Raw genomic sequence first — 19453 nt, forward strand, 5'->3', positions numbered from 1 at the left:
TAAGTCACTTATTGTCACAACTGAATAATATTCCACTTTGTGAATAAAACAGGATTAAACCCAGGGCCTCATGCATACAAGGCAGGTGCTTCTTTCTGCTTTTGATAGACCAATTGTTTGAAGTTTTTTTTTTCCAGTTACGATCAGTGCTGTTTGAAAAGTATATGTCTTTTGGTGTATGTGTATTTGAAGGTTTCCCTCACTCCTATGCTTGTGTACAGGATGCACACACACACACTTTGCTAGGGATTAAAAAAAAATATACACACATGCACTTTGTGTGCATGTGTGTGTGTGTGTGTGTATAAAATATATAGACAAGCATATATATAGGATGTCTCATACACATTGTAATGATACGTTTTTTGAAATACACAATTTTATAAGAAGAGATAAAGTTTGTTCTCCAAAGTAGTTGTACCAGTACTCTCCCACTAGCAATGTATGAGTTTCTGTTGCTCCATGTTTTTGAAACATTTGATATTGTTTGACTTTTCTTTGCCTATTGTGTGTGAAATTTTATTTCACACTGATCTTAATTCATATTTTGATTATTAATGAAGGTTAAGCATATCTGCATATTTTTCTTTTATTAGAGCATTATAGTTATAATATTTGGGTTCCTTTTGACAAAATCAGACATGTATGGAATTTGATTTACTCATCTCTATATGAGCTATGTATGTTTCTCATCAATGAAACATACATAGCTCATATAGCTCTTGACTATTTTCTCTTGGGTTGGTTATCTTTCTCATATTGTTTATAAAACTCTGTCTCATACTTAGGACAGTAATCCTTTGTTTATATATATTTAAAATATCTTCTCTATGTTCGTGGCTTGTTATTGTTCTCTCTCTCTCTCTCTCTCTCTCTCTCTCTCTGTGTGTGTGTGTGTGTGTTTTCATAAACAAGTTTCTAATTTTAATGTAGTTAAATTTTGGGGTCTCTTTACTTAGGGTTAGTGCATTATGTATCTTGTTTCAAGCAGTCCATCCCTGTACCAAAGTTGGAAAGCTAGTCTCTCAATTCTTTTCTCTAAGAAGTTTTAAAGTTTGACACTTTTTTTTCTTCTGGTGGTGCTAGAGATCGAATTCAAGGCCTCACACATGCTAGGCAAATGCTTTACTACTGAGCTCCATCCCCAGCCCTTGACAAAATTAATTTTTTAGACTTTTTTTCAGGTCTTTAAAATGCAAGGATTGAATTAGGTATTCTGCAACAATCATTTGCTCTTTGATATTGTGATTTGAAGTAGATTTAGATTATGTATGTTTTCAGAGATTGCAATATTCTTTTCTTCTGTGAAGCTTCATATTCACAGCTACTTGTCTTTCATTTCCCAGCTTTTTTCTTCCTTCGGAAAAGTAACCAGCTGAATTCTGGAGCATCCTAGAGTTTCTATGATGAAATAGCATTTAAAAATATTTATTGAAATAATTGTAAATATGCATGCAATTGTACAAAAAAAGATCTTATGTACCCAGTATCTCCCAATGATAACATCTTACAAAACTGTTGTATAATGTCACAACCAGGATATTGACATTGATGCATTTCTTACTCATTTGTGTGTATATGTCTGTGTATGTAGTATGTATTTAATTATACACAGATTTATCCCATGTGTAGGTTTGTGTATCTACCACCACAGACACAGAGAAGCTACAGAAGGAAATATTGTTTAAAAATGACATTATTTGACATCTATGTCACTAAGTTCCCCTGACTGTTCCACAGTGCCCAGTTTGGCTGATGCCCACACAGTTGTAGAGGGCCACCTCTGGTTATATAATCTAGAATCAAACTGATAAGCTGAGACCTTGACCTGAGAAAGCAGAGGAAATTTAGTCCTGGGTCTGAGGTCCATGCAGGGCAGTTGGCATGCCCTCAAAGTATAATAATCATTTGTTTTCAATCATACATGCCTTATGAGCCTGCATCTGAGACATGTTGGTAAAAACTACTTTTAGTCCAATATAACAGTAGGAATCACTAAAATTCTATCTAATTATTAGCAACTAAAAACAAGGAGTGGAGAGGCAGAATGATAATTCTTCTAAGAAAGCAATTAAGAGCATGGCAGTGTGTACATTGATTTATATAGCCTCCTAAATAGAAACTTACATTATTGTCAGATTCTTAGTCAAGGGCATTTGAAGACTGTATTTGTGGAGTGGTACATACAGTTTAAGTTAAGTCTATCCCAAAACACGAAGCACAAACAATGAAAATATTTAGTACAGTTTATTAATTTATCCCTTGGTTGAGTGAGCCTTATAATCACTGTTATAAGTTCCTGAGATAATCAACATCTTAAGGGAAAAGATTTATTTTGGCTTACAGTTTTAGAGGTTATAGTCCATGATTTGTTGACTTAGTTTCTTTTTGGGCCTGTGGGGAGGCAGTATATCATGGTCAGAGTGCATGGTGGAGCAAAACCACTCATCTCATGATTGGGAAGCAAAGGTGGCAAAGGAGGAGAATGAAGTCACACAATCCCCTTTGAGGGCACAGCCCTGGTGACCCAAAGACCTCCCAGTAGGCTCTGTCTCATAAGGGTTTCTGCTACCTCTCAACAGTGCCAAGTTTTAAACACATGGACCTTTGGGGGACATTCCAGATCCAAACTAGTATCTTTATTGGCTTTTTAGGACCAGGCAGATACTATGTAAGGCAAAGAAATCTGAGTGGCGAATAAAGACAAAGGTAGTTTCAGTCCTTATGGAGCTTATAATCTAATTTACAATTAAAAAAATTTAACATGATACTCATTTTCATAGATGTTATGAATAAAATGAACAGAACTCAGAAATAATAACAGAAATAGGATCTGTTTTTGATGAGATGGCCAGAGAAATTCTGTCTGATGAGATGAATGAGGGACTGCTCAGAAAAGGAAGTTGGGAGTAGATGTTGGAACCAGCTTTCACAAAGTCCTTGAGTTGCGCAAAATCCAAGCACATTGAAGAAACTGCAAGGAGTATAATAGGGCTGAAAGGCACACTCAGTAGAGGAAGGGGAAGATGGGATATAGCAATTTCTGGAGCACTGTCTTGGGAACAATTTGGATCTTGTAAACTCAATTTCTTGAAGTCATGAAGGTGATTTGGTGGTGTGGAGGGTGATAATAACAAAATTGTCTGCTTGTAATCAATTCACACATATTTATTGAGTTTCCTAATTTGTGCCAGGTTGTATACGCAGAAATCTCTGCCCTCCTTTACCTTACAGTCTAATATAGGGGAAGATGTTAGGTTAGAGGGTAAACTGATACAACAAAGAGCTCCAAAATATAGTGGCCAGAAAAAATTTAGGTGTTTATTTTTCTGGCATGTAATAGCCCAGGGCAAGTGGGAAACCTGTATTCCATGAGGCCATCTAGGTTTTCAGGCTAAGTGGGTTAATTCTATGTACCTTGGTATTTTTCTCTCTCTTCTTTTTTGAAGGAAGGCTCTTGCTAAGTTGTTAGAGTTGGCCTTGAACTTGAGATCCTCTTGTCTTGGCCTCCCAAGTCACTGGGATTATTGATGTGCACCACTGCACCTGGCTTCAGCATTTGTTTTTCAACTTCTAGCCAGCAAGAAGGAAAAGAGTCTAGGGCAAGCTTCTTTATGTCAGAATTTCACTTAAAGCAAGCAAAACAAGAAACCTTTAAACAATGAATGCTAAATTAATGAGTTATAATTCTAGGACCTGGACAAAGCCTCTGTACAGGATATTGAGCTGAGTGCTTTTGTCTTGGCTCTTTGATAGACAGTAAGTTTAAATCCTGAAGAAAGAAATAACTAAAACCCGTCTGCAATTATAGTTCAGAATGTTGCACATACTTGGTATTTTTTAAAATATAGGGTTATTTCTTTTTTTTTAAATACCTTTACTTTATTTATTTTTATGTGGTACTGAGGATTGAGCCCAGTGCCTCACACATATGTGCAAGGCAAGCACTGTACTACTAAGCTACAACCCCTAGCCCTACATGTTTTTTTTTTTTTTTTTTTTGGTACTGAGGATTGAACCCAGGGGTGCTTAACCTTTGAGTCACATCCCCAGCCCTTTTTAAATATTTTATTTAGAGACAGGATCTTGCTGAGTTTCTTAGAGTCTTACTAATGTGCTGAGGTTGACTTTGAACTTGTGATCCTCCCTAGAATTTTTTCTTAGATTAGAAATTATGATGTGAATCTGCTCTAGAACTCTAGTTAATTTCATTTGGCCATTGTCAATGTGGTTTTAAGGATGTGGAGACATAGTGGAAATATTTTCATCTTTATCCTTGATTATCCAAATTTTGCTTAGCAGTACTAGTTATAGAAGGTAACATTTTCCAACTTTTTGCTATTTTATTTAATTATATTTGAGTGCTGCTTTAAGTAGATGTTTCAGTTAGCTTTTTTGTCACTATGACTAAACGATACAAGAACACTAATAGGAAGAAAGGTTTATTTTGGCTCATGGTTTCCAGAGGTTCAGTCCATAGTCAGACAGCTCCATAACTCTGGGCCCGAAAGGTGAGGCAGAATTTCATGGTGGAAAGATGTGACAGGGAAGTAGCTCAGGACACAGCAATCAGGAAGTAGAAAGAGAGCTCTACTCACCAAGGACAAAATATAAACCCCAAACTAACACACCTAGTAATCTACTTCCTCCATCCATACCCTACCTACCTACAGCTACCACCCTATTAATTCTATCAGTGAATTAATCTACTGGTTAAGTTACACCTAATTATTTCTCTGAAAATTCTTGCGTTTTTTTCATGCGTGAGCTTTTGGGGGACACCTCGTATCTATAACAATATATTTAGACAACACATAATAAGAACTTTTTTTACTCCCTCTGTATTAGCTTTAGGACAACTTATTTGTTTAATGAGATGTAGTAAAATAATTTTCTGCCTTTTTTTCCTCTAATACTTTCCTACCTCCAACTTTCATAGGTTGGAGTGCATACTATCTTTGGGTGTTTTCAGTTTTGTAATAATCATTATATTGCATTAGGGAACTTAAGTTTTAGAGAGATAAGATAGATATATAATGAAAATACAAGACAGAAAATGAATAATATCATTAGAGCTAAAAATAAGATGCTTCTTTAGTCTGAATACAGTGGAATGAGATGAGTAACCCTGTCAGTCTTTGTTTCCACAATTGCAAAAGGAGACAATTAGGTTAACTTTGAGCTTAATATATAATGCTCTGAAAAGGAATTTTCCATTCTTGGCAAAAGGAAGCATTTGATCTATTATCCTACTGTTTAAGTATTTTTATAAGCCTAGTCTTTTTCCAGGCATAAATAAAATACCTTTTTTTTTTTTTTTTTTTTTTTTTTGCTTCTCATGCTGCACCATAGGAAAAAACTCAAGTCAGGCTGAAAAAGCACTGCAAATCACTTCATAGCATTTTATGGAGGCATGGAAGTTGGCCTTTAATCTTCCTTCTCTCTCATTCCATCCTACCCAGTTCTTTAATGAATTCCAAAGATTGTGTCTCCTGAATATTTTTTGGGTCCACTCGTTAATGCACTTCTGTAAAGCAACTAGGCTGATTATTCTCAAAACATACGTTAAGTCATATTATGAATCCCTAGTGACTCCCTTCACACTGAAAATGCAGTTTACACTCTGCTTTGCCTGCCAGGCCCTATTGGCCTATTAATATCTGTGACCTTCAGTACTGTAGTCATTCTGGCCTTCCCTTAGGGTGCTACCTTCCTATTGCATGCTGTTCCCACTGTACATATTGCTCCCATTGTATGGAGTGCTCTCCTCAGGACCCCATTTCTAATCTCAAGCACCACTTCCTTAAGGAAAATAATTTTAGTAGTTCTCCTTCAGAACTAATCTCAAGTATCACTTCCTTAAGGAAATGGTCTCTGACTGCGGATGAGGTTAGACTATCCAGTCTTGCAGGGTCTCATGGTACATTGTACATATAACTGCCTCATCCTCTGGAGTACGGTCTAAAAGTACATGTGTGCTTTTATTTACTCACTACTCTAGCTAGTGCCACCATCTAGTACAGTGCTGAGCAATGGAGTGAATCCTCAAAGAATATTTGTTGCAAAAGAAACAGCGCAGAAAATTCCCCAAATCATGTAATGTGGTTTTGGATTTTATTTAGGTCCTTAATTTTTTTGGTGGGGGGAAATACCAGGGATTGAACTCAGGGGCACTTGGCCACTGAGCCACATCCCCAGCCCTATTTTGTATTTAGAGACAGGGTCTCATTGGGTGGCTTAGCACCTTACTTTTGGGGAGGCTGGCTTTGAACTTGTGATCCTCCTGCCTTAGCCTCCCAAGCTGCTGAGATTACAGGCGTGCACCACTGTGCCTGGCTAGGTCCTTAAATTTGATCATAGGGTTTTTTTTTTTAATGTTGTTAAAATGTTTACATAGGACAAGAGTGGGAGTATCATCATTACCTAGGAATTATTAGAAGTACATTTCTCAGACCTCTGATTCAGATCTACTGTATCAGAAACCCTGGAAATAAAGCCTGGCAATGTATGTTTTAATAAGCTCTCTAGGTGATGCTGATACATAATACAGTTTAAAAACCAGTGTTCTATGAAACTGTTGACTAGTACTTTGACTAAACTAAGGTTGACTGCCTTAGTTCAGGCTACTATAACAGAATACCACAGACTGGTTGGCATAAATAACATCAATTTACTTTCCTCTCTTATAGAGGCAAGGCTGTGGCAGATGCATCTAGTGAGGACACTCTGGTTTACAGGAGCTATTTTCTGGTTGTGTCCTCACATGGCAGAGAGCTACGGTAGGTCTGGGGAGAGGAATTACAAACTGTAGTTCTCTTATAAGGGTGCTAATCCCATTTATGAGGCATCACCTTAATCACTTCCAAAAAGCTCCACCTTCTATTTTCACATTGGGGTTAGGGTTTATTTCTGGCCAAAAGTGTGTAATGAACAATTCCCACCCATCTCATTTTTTTAAATGGATCTATTTTTTAATATCTTTATTTTCTTTATTTATATTTATGTGGTGCTGAGGATTGAACCCAGTGCCTCACATGTGCAAGGCAAGTGATCTGCCACTGAGCCATAACCCCAGCCCCCCCCCCCCAATCTCATTTTTCAATTGATGTCTTCAGTCATCAGCTGAAATGTAAACAAAGTCTATGTCTATCTGGTCAACCCAAACCTGTACTTTAAAACTAACTCTAGTATTTTCTGACTCTCATTTCCTCTGAATTTTAACTTTTATTTTTATCTAGTGCTATCCAAATCTGGGAAATGATTGTGAAACCAATAATGCTCATGATTTTATAGTAATGTATAAAAATTTTACATTTTTTTTGTTAAATCTTATGTATAACAACCTAAGTTACTAGTTTTATATCTAAAGTATTTCGAAACAGTAGGAATGTTTGCATGTGCACATTCTGGGCTGTGTTTTTTCGCCAGGGCTGTGCTATTACTATCAAACTGTCATTGCTAATGGATTGACTACATTGGTAAAGGTCACTCATCCCAGATTTTGCCATTGACTCTGAATTTGCTTTGTGTTTGACTCAAGGGCACTGTTTTAATCAAACCATTTCCTCCTGGATACTGTTAGCTAACTATAGAAAATTAATTACAGGTTTTTTTCTCAAAACAAGTGTCCAAGGCTCATTGATTCTCTTTCTTGTACTTGGTTAGAATTATAAGATTTGAGTGGGCAAGGGAGATAACAATATTTTAAAAAGAATTTTTAATATTTTTAGATTCACAGAAAAAACTATCAAAGATAGTTCAGAGAATTTCCATAAATCCTAGACCCAGTTTCCTATATTATTAATATAGGAAATATACTTTACTAGCAAAGTACAATTTTCTCAGTAAATAAGCCAATATTGTTAAATTATTTTTAAATAAAGTCTATATTTGCTTTATTTATTTGTTGGTACTGGGGACTGAACTCAGAGGTGCTTTACCATTGATCTACAGCCCCAGTTCTATTTATTTTTTGAGATAGGGTCTTGCTAAATTGCCCAGGGTCTCACTAAGTTGCTGAGGTTGGCCTTGAACTTGGATCTTCCTGCCTTAGCCTTCAGAGTCAACTGGAATTCTACATGTGAACCACTGCACCCAGCTCTACTCTGTGTCTTTTGCCAGAATAGATGCAACCCTGAAGATTTGTTTGTCCTCCTAATTCCTCTCTTAATATTTCAGCTGTGAGTGAGCTATTGATTGGAAAGGAATAACAACCTGCTTTTGGCAGGTTCTGGTATGTTAGGAATTGAGAGCTTTAAAAAAGAACATTACTTCACATAGTTTGCTTCAACTAAATAATATATAGTGTTGTGTCATGAAGAAGGTTCATTGCTAGAGATCATCAGATGCAAAGGAGAAGGAGAAGGAATTCAAATAAGTGACAGTATTTACTAAAGGACTGAAGACCAAGGTCAGCACCATAGGAACATTGTCTCCAGCAGCCCACTCACTCTCTACCCACTTCACCCATAATTCATGTACTTGGCTCCTAACATGCACTTAAAGCACTTCCCAGAAAGACTGTTCTAGAAGAAAAGGTACACAGAAAGTAAGCAATTAACTTTTCATTGAAGTTAACCTTTAGAGTATATTATTAGTAGTTTTGGATTCTAGTTTGACTCGTCAGTAGAAAAAGTAGGAAGGGCTGGGGTTGTGGCTCAGCAGTAGAGTGCTCACCTAGCACATGCAAGGCCCTGGGCTTGATCCTCAGCACCATGTATACATAAATAAATAAATAAAGATTGTCATTAAAAAAAGTAGGAGATAACATACTGTGTTTAGATGTACTGCAAATAACTGAAGGTATTACATCTACCATAAAAATAGACAAAAAGTGGAATTTTTTGCTGCATTAATTTATTAATCCAAGTTGTGGCTAATGAGATCTTTTTTTTTTAAAGAGAGAGTGAGAGAGAGATTTTTTTTTAAGAGAGAGTGAGAGAGGAGAGAGAGAGAGACAGAGAGAATTTTTTTAATATTTATTTTTTAGTTCTCGGCGGACACAACATCTTTGTTGGTATGTGGTGCTGAGGATCGAACCCGGGCCGCACGCATGCCAGGCGAGCGCGATACCGCTTGAGCCACATCCCCAGCCCCCAAGAGAGAGAATTTTAATATTTTATTTTTTAGTTATCGGCAGACACAACATCTTTGTATGTAGTGCTGAGGATTGAACCCGGGCCACACACATGCCAGGTGAGCGCGCTTCTGCTTGAGCCACATCCCCAGCCCGCTAATGAGATCTTAAGGGGACTTTCTGAATTGGAGAGAGATGCCAACAGGGAACTAAAGAATATTCAGGTTTACATTGTTATTTTTTAAGTATTGTTGTCCATTATGATTGCCTAATGGAAGATTCTAGTACTTGTTTTAAAATTCATTTTAAAATTTTATTAGTAAACTTTTAATTATTTATTTATTTGTTTATTGGTTGATACTGGGGGTTGAACCCAGGGACTTTCAACCACTGAGCCATATCCTCAACCCTTTTTGTTTTTGATTTTGAGATAGGGTCTTGCTAAGTTTCTTAGGCCCTCACTATGTTGTTGAGGCTGGCTTTGAGCTTGTGATCCTCCTTAGCTTCTTGAGTCACTGGGATTACAGGGTTGTGCTGCCATGCCCAGCAATAAATTTATTTTAGAATTTGTTTAGATTTATAGTAAATTCTCAAGGATGGTGCCGCAGTCTGGCTGGGCACAATTCAGGAGCCGCTTGTCAAAAGAAACAAACTTTATTTTTAGAACCACACAGGCCAAACAAAACAGCTCCTCAGGAAAAACCCTTAGAGCCCAACTGCCACCACCGGCTACCCACAAGCCTCTCCCTCAACCACAAGCCTCAGCACCTCCCACAATCCTCCTGCTCTTGAGGCCGATTATCTGGGTCGCGTGGGCGGAGCCAAAAAAGTCCCCCAATGAGCAGCTCCGTGGTCTGAAAGGGCAGGGAAACAGCCCAATGAGCATCACCGCAGAGGAGCCAATCAGCTAGATGTTGCTGCCGCTGCTGTGAGCCAATCATCAGCCGGCAACTGATGGTACAGTGAGATCCCATTATATGCCTCACACCCAATTTCTATTATTATTAACATCTTAGTATGATGTTTTTGTCAAAATTAATGAGCCAGTATTATTAACTAAACTCCATGCATTATTCAGATTCCCTTAGTCTCTAATGTCCTTTTTCTGTTCAGAATTTCATGTAGAATACCATATTGTGTTCTATCATCTTGTTTCTTTAGACTCCTCTTGTTTGGAACAGTTTCTCAGACTTTCCTTGGTTTTGGTGGCTTTGATGGTTTTGAGAAGTACTACTCAAGTGTTTTATAGCATATCCCTCAATTAACAATTATCTGATACTTATCTCATGATTAGAAGTGAGTTATGATTTTTTGGGAGAAAGATCAGAGAGGCAAAGAGCTATTCTCATCAAATTTCCATATTACATAGTATTTATATGATTTATCATTGATAATTTTTAAAAATGTTTTTAATTGTCAATGGATATTTATTTATTTATTTATTTATTTATTTATATGCTGAGAATTGAACCCAATGCCTCACATATGCTAGGTAAGTAAGTGCTCTACCATTGAGCCACAACCCCAGCCCTGTCATTGAATAATATGATCACTAGTATGAAGCATGTTGTTAAGTTTCTAGACAGTTAAATTATTCCTTTTTAAAATAGAGATTTTTATTGATTTTCTTATTTGTTTCTGGGAAGAAAGATGTTTATTTTAATTTATTCAACAGAATTTATTGTGAGTTAAAGAAAATGTTATTTTAGGTCAATTCTAGGATTTTTTTTTTCCTTCAAGACCCACTCTTACTAATTGAGAAAAGCTGTATTTAAGGAGCAGCCTATACTTTGTGGATAACAAAAGTTGCTCAAAGTCAAAGTTTTTGGTATATAGTGTGTATTTGTTTAGCTTTTCTAAATATATAAGGTTTTAAAAAACAATTGTTTTATTACAGATGAATATCATAAAGTAAGAAAATCATATTTTCATATATTATACCAACTCAGTTATTTGTGGTTTCTCAGTATATCAAACTTCCTCACCTTCTCTCTTCACTTATCACCATTACTTCTGAGTGTAAATTATTTCCATAAATAAGACCTATTCTATCCTTCTATCTTTAATATACTGTAAATACACAGGGTTGTATAGATACTAGACATTTAACAACTTACATATTTACATCCCTTCAAATAGTAATACTATATAGTAGTCACAGTAACAGATGAAGATCAGAAAGTACTAGGGGAAAACATCACAGGCATATCTTGTTTTGGAATTTGTTAGTGAGGTTCAATATTAAGGAATGAAAGTATCATACAGCAGTTGAGCCTCTAGGATGAATTTGATTTAACTTTCTACAGCAGCAAAATCTCATAATCAGATGATGTTGCTTGAGGCCTTCTCTTGTTTTGGAGTTGGATAATTTAAATTGAGTAACCTCTAGTGGATTTCTATTCTGCTATGTAGCAAGGATTGTCTTTGCAGATGGAGAGGGAGAATTTTCTGTTGGGCTGTACATGAGCTCAATGGGAAGGATTGAGAATTATGAATGAATTCATCATTTAACTGGATTTTGCTTCCAAATAATAGGCAACTTTACCAGATTTAGTGACATTACAAACATGGAAAGAGCAGAGGCCTCTAGGTTTCTTTGCTGTCTCTGCCACTAGTTTGTTGTGTAATTTTTTTGTAGTTTGTTTTCTTAATGATCTTCAAGATTTTCAGCCATATGATAAGAATATTTAGATAGGCAAGAACATTATTTAGATCCCTGAAGATGATATAAGTCTGTGGTTCAAAATGGGAAATGAGATTTGCAATGTGGGCTATCCTCCCAAGAACATGTTGTGCTCATGATGAGGTATAAGAGGTAAAAATATAAAAGGTATTTGTTTTTCTCACAAAAGATTTTATGTATAGTTGGGGGCATGGTGTTGACTAATGACTTGATGCTGAATTTTTTTTTTGTAGATATGGCCACAAATATAAAAATGAATAGATTATATGGGCTATAGAGCTTTTAAAGATGTATTCTGGATTAGGGAACTGGTGATTGGATGGAAAAAATGAACAGAGTTCTCTGTACACTGAACTTCATATTCATCCTTTTTTCTGGTTCTTCCCATTTGACATACTTTCTTTCTCTTTCATTGGGATTTTAAAGCAACTCTGTGCTACTCATGGGCATGCCTCATACTCTCTGATGTTGGGAGGTCTGTGAAGGCCTTCTGGTTTCTGTTTCTGTACAGTTTTCCACTGGACAGAGCAGAAGCAGGTCAGCCTTGAACAAGGCTTTGGGCCCCAGCCTGTTGGAGTTAAATTTTGGGAACTTCAGGCTACTAGCTCAGCAGTTTAGCATGTATGCTAGTCTTATTCTGACTTTGTGAGCTCAGATTTTTTTTAAGACTGATCTTGCCTAATTCCTTGTAATTAAGACTAGCCTTGTATTTTTTGTGTGCGCCAGAAACTAGGCTTTGTTCTTTTTTTTGCCTTGTGAAGTCCTGGTCTGGGTGCAGTAGTTGTTATTCCAGTTCCTTCCAGGGTAGGAATATCCTTTCTTTTAGCCAGACCGCTCAGGAGCATGAGCTCTATCTATCTAGACCATGAGGTTGGGTCTTTGTTGTCTAATCCTAATATTGTTGGTGCTCATCAATTATCTTTTACAACTCTCCTTGTTGTGTTCTGTTTGCTTTTTTCTTGCTGAGTATCTCAATGCTTATTGTTCATGTGCCTAGGGTTCTATTTCTTACCACTCCACCATCATCTTCATTTTCGTTATCTTTTTTTTTTTTAAGTAGGGAGCTGAACCCAGGGATGCTTTACCACTGAGCTACATCCCTAGTCAATTTTATTTTATTTTTTATGGTAGTAGTTATTTTATTTACCTTAGTTATGACTTTCTGCAAAGGTAATGTTTTATATTAAGTATCCTTTCTGAGCGACTCATCTTCAAAAAGAAACCTTTGCTGGCCATCTAGTATCATGTCAGTCTCTGAATTTGAAGAACATCATTTCATGTGTATCCTGTAGGTAGACTTCTTCCACTGCTTCCCTTTCTATGATATGTTTTTCCATCCATTTTCTGATTATGTCAAATCAATAATGACAAGTCAATAAAGTTTGAATTTAAAGTTTATTTATTTGTTACACTTAAAAATTCTTATTTTTGACTGGACTCAGACTTAGAAGTAGAAGCTCTCAGAGAAGACAGCCTGAGTCTCTTGGCAGTCTGTTCCTGGCGTTTTTCTTTGGCTTCTTTCGTTCTCTTGGCCAAAAGTTTGGGATATTCTGCAGCCTCTTCCTTATTCTTCTTAGTAAGCTGTTTATTCAGAGCAGTATGCTGGCGCTTGTGTTGACATGTGGAGGAACAAGACACTGAGTCTTTGGTGCTTTGGTCCTAGGTTTTTTTTCCCTTCCTTGTTTAAGGGTTTTCTGACAACATATTGGTGGACATCATCTTCCTTAGAGAGATTGAAAAGTTTGCAGATTCTACTAGCTCTTTTGGGTCTTAGTCTACGAGGTACAGTAGTATCAGTAAGTCCAGGAATATCCTTCTATCCTTTTTTTTTTTTTTTTTTTACAATAACCAAGTTGAAAACGCTCAGATTGACATCCATAATGCAACCTAGAACAGATTTGTGCTTTTTCCAGTTCGCCTGGGTCTATAACAGGAATGCCCCTTACTCAGTAGCTGGGGAACACAACCGTGGGTCAAGACACCCTGCTTCATGGGGAAACCTTGTTTTTCATTCCCGCCACTGATTTGGACCATATAACCCTTCCATTTTTCACCCAGAGCATCTGCAACAACTTCTGTGGCCATACGCTTCTCATAAAAAGTACGAAGTTTGCGTTCATTGACCATTTCAATGAGTTTCTGACAGCCAGTAGCTGGGAAGGAGATATTCACCTTCATCTTAGAGCAGCTGATCACCCACAAGGCACCACAAAAAAGAGCTCAATTTTATTTTTATTTGTATATTTTGAAACAGTGGCTCTCTTTGAGTTGTTGATGGTCTCACTAAGTTGCTGAGTCTGGCCTCAAACTTTAGATCATCCTGCATAAGCTTTCTGAGTTGCTGGGATTATAGGCATGTGCTACTGTGCTGACCTTTCATCTTCTTTTCTTTTTTTTTTTAAGATTTTTTTTAATTGTTGTAATTGGACACAGTACTTTTATTTTATGTATTTATTTTTATGTGGGCCTCGCATGTGCTAGGCGAGCACTGTGCCACTGAGCCACCACCCCAGCCTTTTCATCTTCTTTTCTAATTACACAGTCTTTGTCTGTCTCTTTCTTCCTAGACTTTACTGTTAGGATGACTTCCAAGCATCTGATGCCCTATCCTTCCAGTGTGGAGGGGTCTCTGCAGACTCTACTATCTCATCTACCATACTGCTTGCTTTCAAAAGCTTAATTATGACAATCCTTGTTTTCCTTTTTTCTGGAAATCTTTTAATAAGAAATCTACCATCAGCTTTTAGCTCATTATTTCATGATATAAACTTACCCTTGGATATTCTTTATGGAACTTTAAAAATATTAATTTTTTGTCTTTAAAACAAACCTCACATATCCCCTTTGCAGCTACTTGCTACTTTTACAAGGGGCAGGGCAGGAACTAAAATCTTAAAATCTTGACATTGGAAGAGATCTTCAAAGGCATCCATTTTAGCTTTCCATCTGATTGATACCTTATCAACTCCCAAGGTAATTCATCAGTCATGTTTTTTAGTAGCTCTCCATTGGTTTCTTGGGCCAAAACCTTCAATTCATTCGTTTATATATTCATTCACTCATTCCTTCAGTCTGTTCAGTTACTGAACATCTACCTTTAGCCAGTCACAGGGTATGTGTGTGTTTGAGTGTGTGTGTGTGTGTGTGTGTGTGTGTGTGAGAGAGAGAGAGAGAGAGAGAGAGAGAGAGAGAGAGAGAGAGAGAGAGAATGAATACCAGCAAGCACATTACTGTCCATTGGGAGCTGCTAGCCTAGTGGGAGATAGAGCAATCACCATTCCTAGCTAAGGAGCTAAGGGATGAGCAGTAGTCAGGAGAATGTCTCATTTCCTCTGCTAACTGAGGTTGTGGGGGAACTCTTTTTGCCATTCCAATTAATACCAACTTTCTTGTCCATCACCAGATTTTTAGCTACCCTAAAAAGAGAGAAGAAATTCCACATCTGCCTTTTTCCTTTGCTTATCCATGACTTGCTCTTGGAGTCATCTTTCTACATGGAAATCTTAGTTTGTTACTTCCCTATTCATAGGCTGCCTATTTTATACTTCATAGACTTAGTATCTAACTCCTTAGCATAATTTACAAAGCCCTCGGGCTTTGGAATTCATACTTCCTTCTCTGTCTCATTACACACCATTTTCCACCAGGTACTCAGTGTCCCAAAATTTTGTGCAGTTTCTTGGCTATACCATACTTACTATATTTCTATTGCTGCCTGCAGTGACTACTGCTCTTCCTGGTAAACTCTGGGGGCATGAATACCTGATAGAAAATGGTGTACAAGGAGGAATAAATCACACCTTTAGTTTTCCTCTTCTAGTAAGATGTACTCTGGCTTGTTGGCTGCTTCTGTACCTCATATATCCCCACCACTGCTCATGTGAAGATCATTGGGTACTCCAGACCAAGTTTTATCTTCAGCTTAATAACAGAACCTGGCACAGAGTGAGAAGTGAATAAATATCTGTAGGATGAATAGATGAGTGAATAAATGAAGACAAGTGTTCTGTAGAGTGTTTTTCAGTTTAAATCTTCTTTGGGCCTCTGAGAATGCTAGTTATATGACTCCTACCATTTTTTGACCATAGTGTCCTACAAATCCAGGACCATGCACACTGGCTTATCCATTGCTAGACAGCTGCTTGAAACTGTCATTGAATAGTCTACCAAACAGTGAAAAAGGTCCTTCAGGGGTTTTGGACAGCTAGCTCATCACCATCTCCCATCCTGTAGCCTCTGCTGCCAAGATAAGCATCTACTTTGTTTCATCAGAACTCTGATCAAGAGAAGAGATTGCACAGAATGAAAATGCTTCTTCCCTGATCTTCTAAACCAGAACACTAGTAAAATGAGGAAAATTGGTACTTGAATGGGTTCCTGTATCATTAGGCAGATCTTTGAATGATTCATCTTCAAACTCAAGCAATTGATAAGGACAGTTAGTGATTATTTATTATCTTCAGTTAGTTTGTTTTATGGGTGCATTTTTGGTTCTAAATTATACATTTATCACCTTCTTTCCAGAGCCCCCTTTTACACATTTATATCAGTTAGCAGTGAAAGTACACATAGAGAATTTATATGAACTTCGTCTGCCCTCCATCTCTTCTTGTTCCTTTTTCATGGATCTTAAATTTATGATCAGAAATCAGCATTTTAGTTTTAATTAGTTATAAACCTCTGCCTAAAATTGGTCATTTGAGATGATATACAATTTATTGCAGTATTGTTGAATATAGAAAAGGTATCTTTTTTAGCTGTGTATAAGTCAGTGAATGGATAAAATTTTATAGTTTGTAACCCCAACTGAAATCAAACTAATAGAATTTTCTGTAACTCTGTGCTCCTTTGTAGTTAATATCCTCCCTGCATTGCCAGTCTGTGGCAACCACTGATTGATTTCTGTCCTTATTTTTTTCCATTTCTGGAATTTCATGCTAATTGGATCAAAGTTTGCAACCTTTTGAGTCCAGCTTATTTAACATAATAGTTCTAAGAATAATCCATGGCATTGCATTTATACATTTTGCTACCTTTAATTGTTGAGTAGAGTTCTACTATATGGATGTACTACAATTTGTGTATCCATTTACCAGTTGGAAGATATTTGGAATGTTTTCAGTTTTTGATGGTCATGCATAAAGTTGCTATAAATACTTAAAACTTATCTTTTTTTTCTCTTAGGTAAATACATAGGAGTTTGATGGCTAGATTTTTTTTTCTTAAAGAGAGTGAGAGAGGAGAGAGAGAGAGAGAGAGAGAGAGAGAGAACTTTTAATATTTTTTTTAATATTTATTTTTTAGTTCTCGGTGGATACAACATCTTTGTTGGTATGTGGTGCTGAGGATCGAATCCGGGCCACACGCATGCCAGGCGAGCGCGCTACCGCTTGAGCCACATCCCCAGCCCTGATGGCTAGATTTTATGACAAGCGTGTTTATTACCCTTTTAAGAAATTGCCAAACTGTTTTTCAAAGTGACCATACCATTTTGATTCCTAATACCAACATATAAGGTTGTACTTGATCCGTATATTCACTAATATTGTTATTGCCTGTCTTTCAATTTTTTAGCCCAGGGTTGGGACAGTAGCTCAGTGGTAGAGTGTTTGCCTAACATATAAGGCCCTGGGTTTGATCCCTTGTTAAAAAAAAAAAAAAAAGCCAAGAAATGACCTTTACACATGCTAAGAAAACACTGTGCCACTGAGCTACAGCCCCGGCCCACCAAGAAATTCTTATGGGCAGATAGGGAAATTTTATTCTGCATTTTTCCTAAAATGAATAATGAATTTGAGCAAGTATCTGTTAACATTGTTTTGATTGGCAGGGTTTTAAAAATTATGAAGTTTTGAGGGTCTTTTAAAAATATCTGAATATCAGTCCTTCATCAATAAGTGTTTTGTAAATGTTTTTCCCAGTTTGTGGCTTGTCTTTCCATTTTCAAATTAAAAATTTCAAAGAACAGAAGTTTTAAGCTTTGGATGAAGTTCTGTTTTTCAGGATTTTTTTTTAATGGTTCATGATTTTTCTGTCCTATCTGAGAAATTATTGCCTGACCCAAGATCACAGAGATTTACTTTTTTCTCTGGAAGTTTTATAATGTTAGGGTTTACATTTCAGTCTATGACCCTTTTAAAGTTTTTATATATAGTGTGATATATGGATTGAAGTTCATTTTTTAAATACACATATACCCAGTTATTCCAGCATTATTTGTTGAAAAGACTAAAAAGATTACCTTTTGTCTATTGAATTAACTTGACACTGTAAAAAATTAATTGACACATATATGTGTGGATCAATTGCTGGACTCTAGTCTGTTCCATCTATCTGTGTTTATCCTTTTGCCAATACCATACTATCTTGAATATTGTAGTTTATAGAATAGTTTGTTTGGGATCTAACCCAGGGGTCCTTTACTACTGAAATACATCCCCAACCCTTTTTACTTTTTATTTTGAGGCAGGGTTGCACTAAGTTGCTGAGGTTCTTGGTAAGTTGCTGAGGCTGGCCTTGAACTTGCAATTCTCCTATCTCAGCCTCCTCAGTCCCTGGGATAACAGGCTTGAGCCACTGCACCCAGTTTATAGTATGTTTTGAAATTAATTGACATGAATACTCCCAACTTTATTTTTCTTCTGCAAAATTGTTTGGTCATTCTGCTTTTCCATATAACTTTTAGAATCATCTGGCAAATTTCTTTTAAAAGCCTTCTGTGATTTTATTTGGGGTGAATTAGATCCTGTATATCAATTTGGGGGAGAATTAACATACAGTAGTCCTAACTGGGCATGGTGGTGCATACCTGTAATCCCAGTGGCTCAGGAGGCTGATGCAGGAAGATTGTGAGTTCAGAGCCAGCTTCAGCAATAGCAAATGCGCTAAGCAACTCAGATCCTATCTCTAAATAAAATACAAAATAGGTCTGGGGATGTGGCTCAGTGCCCTGAGCTCAATCACTGGTACCCCCCTCCCAAATACAGTAGTCCCCCTTAATCCACAAGAGATACATTCTAAAAAGAAACCACAGGTAGTACTCAGGTAGTACTATGCTTTTTCTTGTACATACATGTACCTGTGATAAAGTTTAATTTATAAGTTAGGTACAATATGAGATTAACAACAACCATAATAAAATAGAGCAAATAAAACAATAGATTATAGTAAAAGTTATGCAAATGTGGTCCTTCTCTCAAAATATTGTACTGTACTTACTTTATTCTTCTGGTAATGTGAGATGATACAATGCGTATAAAATGAGATGAAGTGATAAATGACAAAGGCATTGTGATAGCATTAGGCTGTCATTGACCTTCTTGCTGATACCTCAGAAGAAGGATGGATTATCAAGTCATGATCATGCCTTAACCATGGATAACTGAAACAACAGAAAGAGAAACCATGAATGAGGGGAGACAACTATATTTATGATATTGAGTCCTCAAATCCACAAACAAAGTATATCTCTCTGTTTAGGTCTTTCATATCTCTTGTCAGTATTTTTCATACATCCTAACAATATATTGTTAGATTGAATCCTGAGTATTGCATGCTTCTTTAAAAAATTTAATTCCTCATTTGTTCACTGCCATATAAAAATAATTGATTTTTATTTTTCATTTTATTTAATTTTATTGGTACCATAGATTGAACCCAGGGGCACATAGCTACTGAGCCACATCCTTAGCCCT

The 19453-nt window shown here is 36.7% G+C and overlaps 1 protein-coding gene and 1 pseudogene across 2 annotated transcripts in view; one reads left to right on the plus strand and one right to left on the minus strand.

The window, feature by feature from the left end:
- The window catches only part of Atp11c (ATPase phospholipid transporting 11C (ATP11C blood group)), a 184566-nt gene that overhangs the window by 20487 nt on the left and 144626 nt on the right, over positions 1–19453 (plus strand). The gene's annotated exons all lie outside the window — the stretch shown is intronic.
- Positions 13182–13937, minus strand: LOC113185200 (small ribosomal subunit protein eS6 pseudogene; annotated as a pseudogene).

Source organism: Urocitellus parryii, chromosome X (genome assembly GCF_045843805.1).
Source record: "Urocitellus parryii isolate mUroPar1 chromosome X, mUroPar1.hap1, whole genome shotgun sequence".
In the NCBI taxonomy this organism is placed as follows: domain Eukaryota; kingdom Metazoa; phylum Chordata; class Mammalia; order Rodentia; family Sciuridae; genus Urocitellus; species Urocitellus parryii.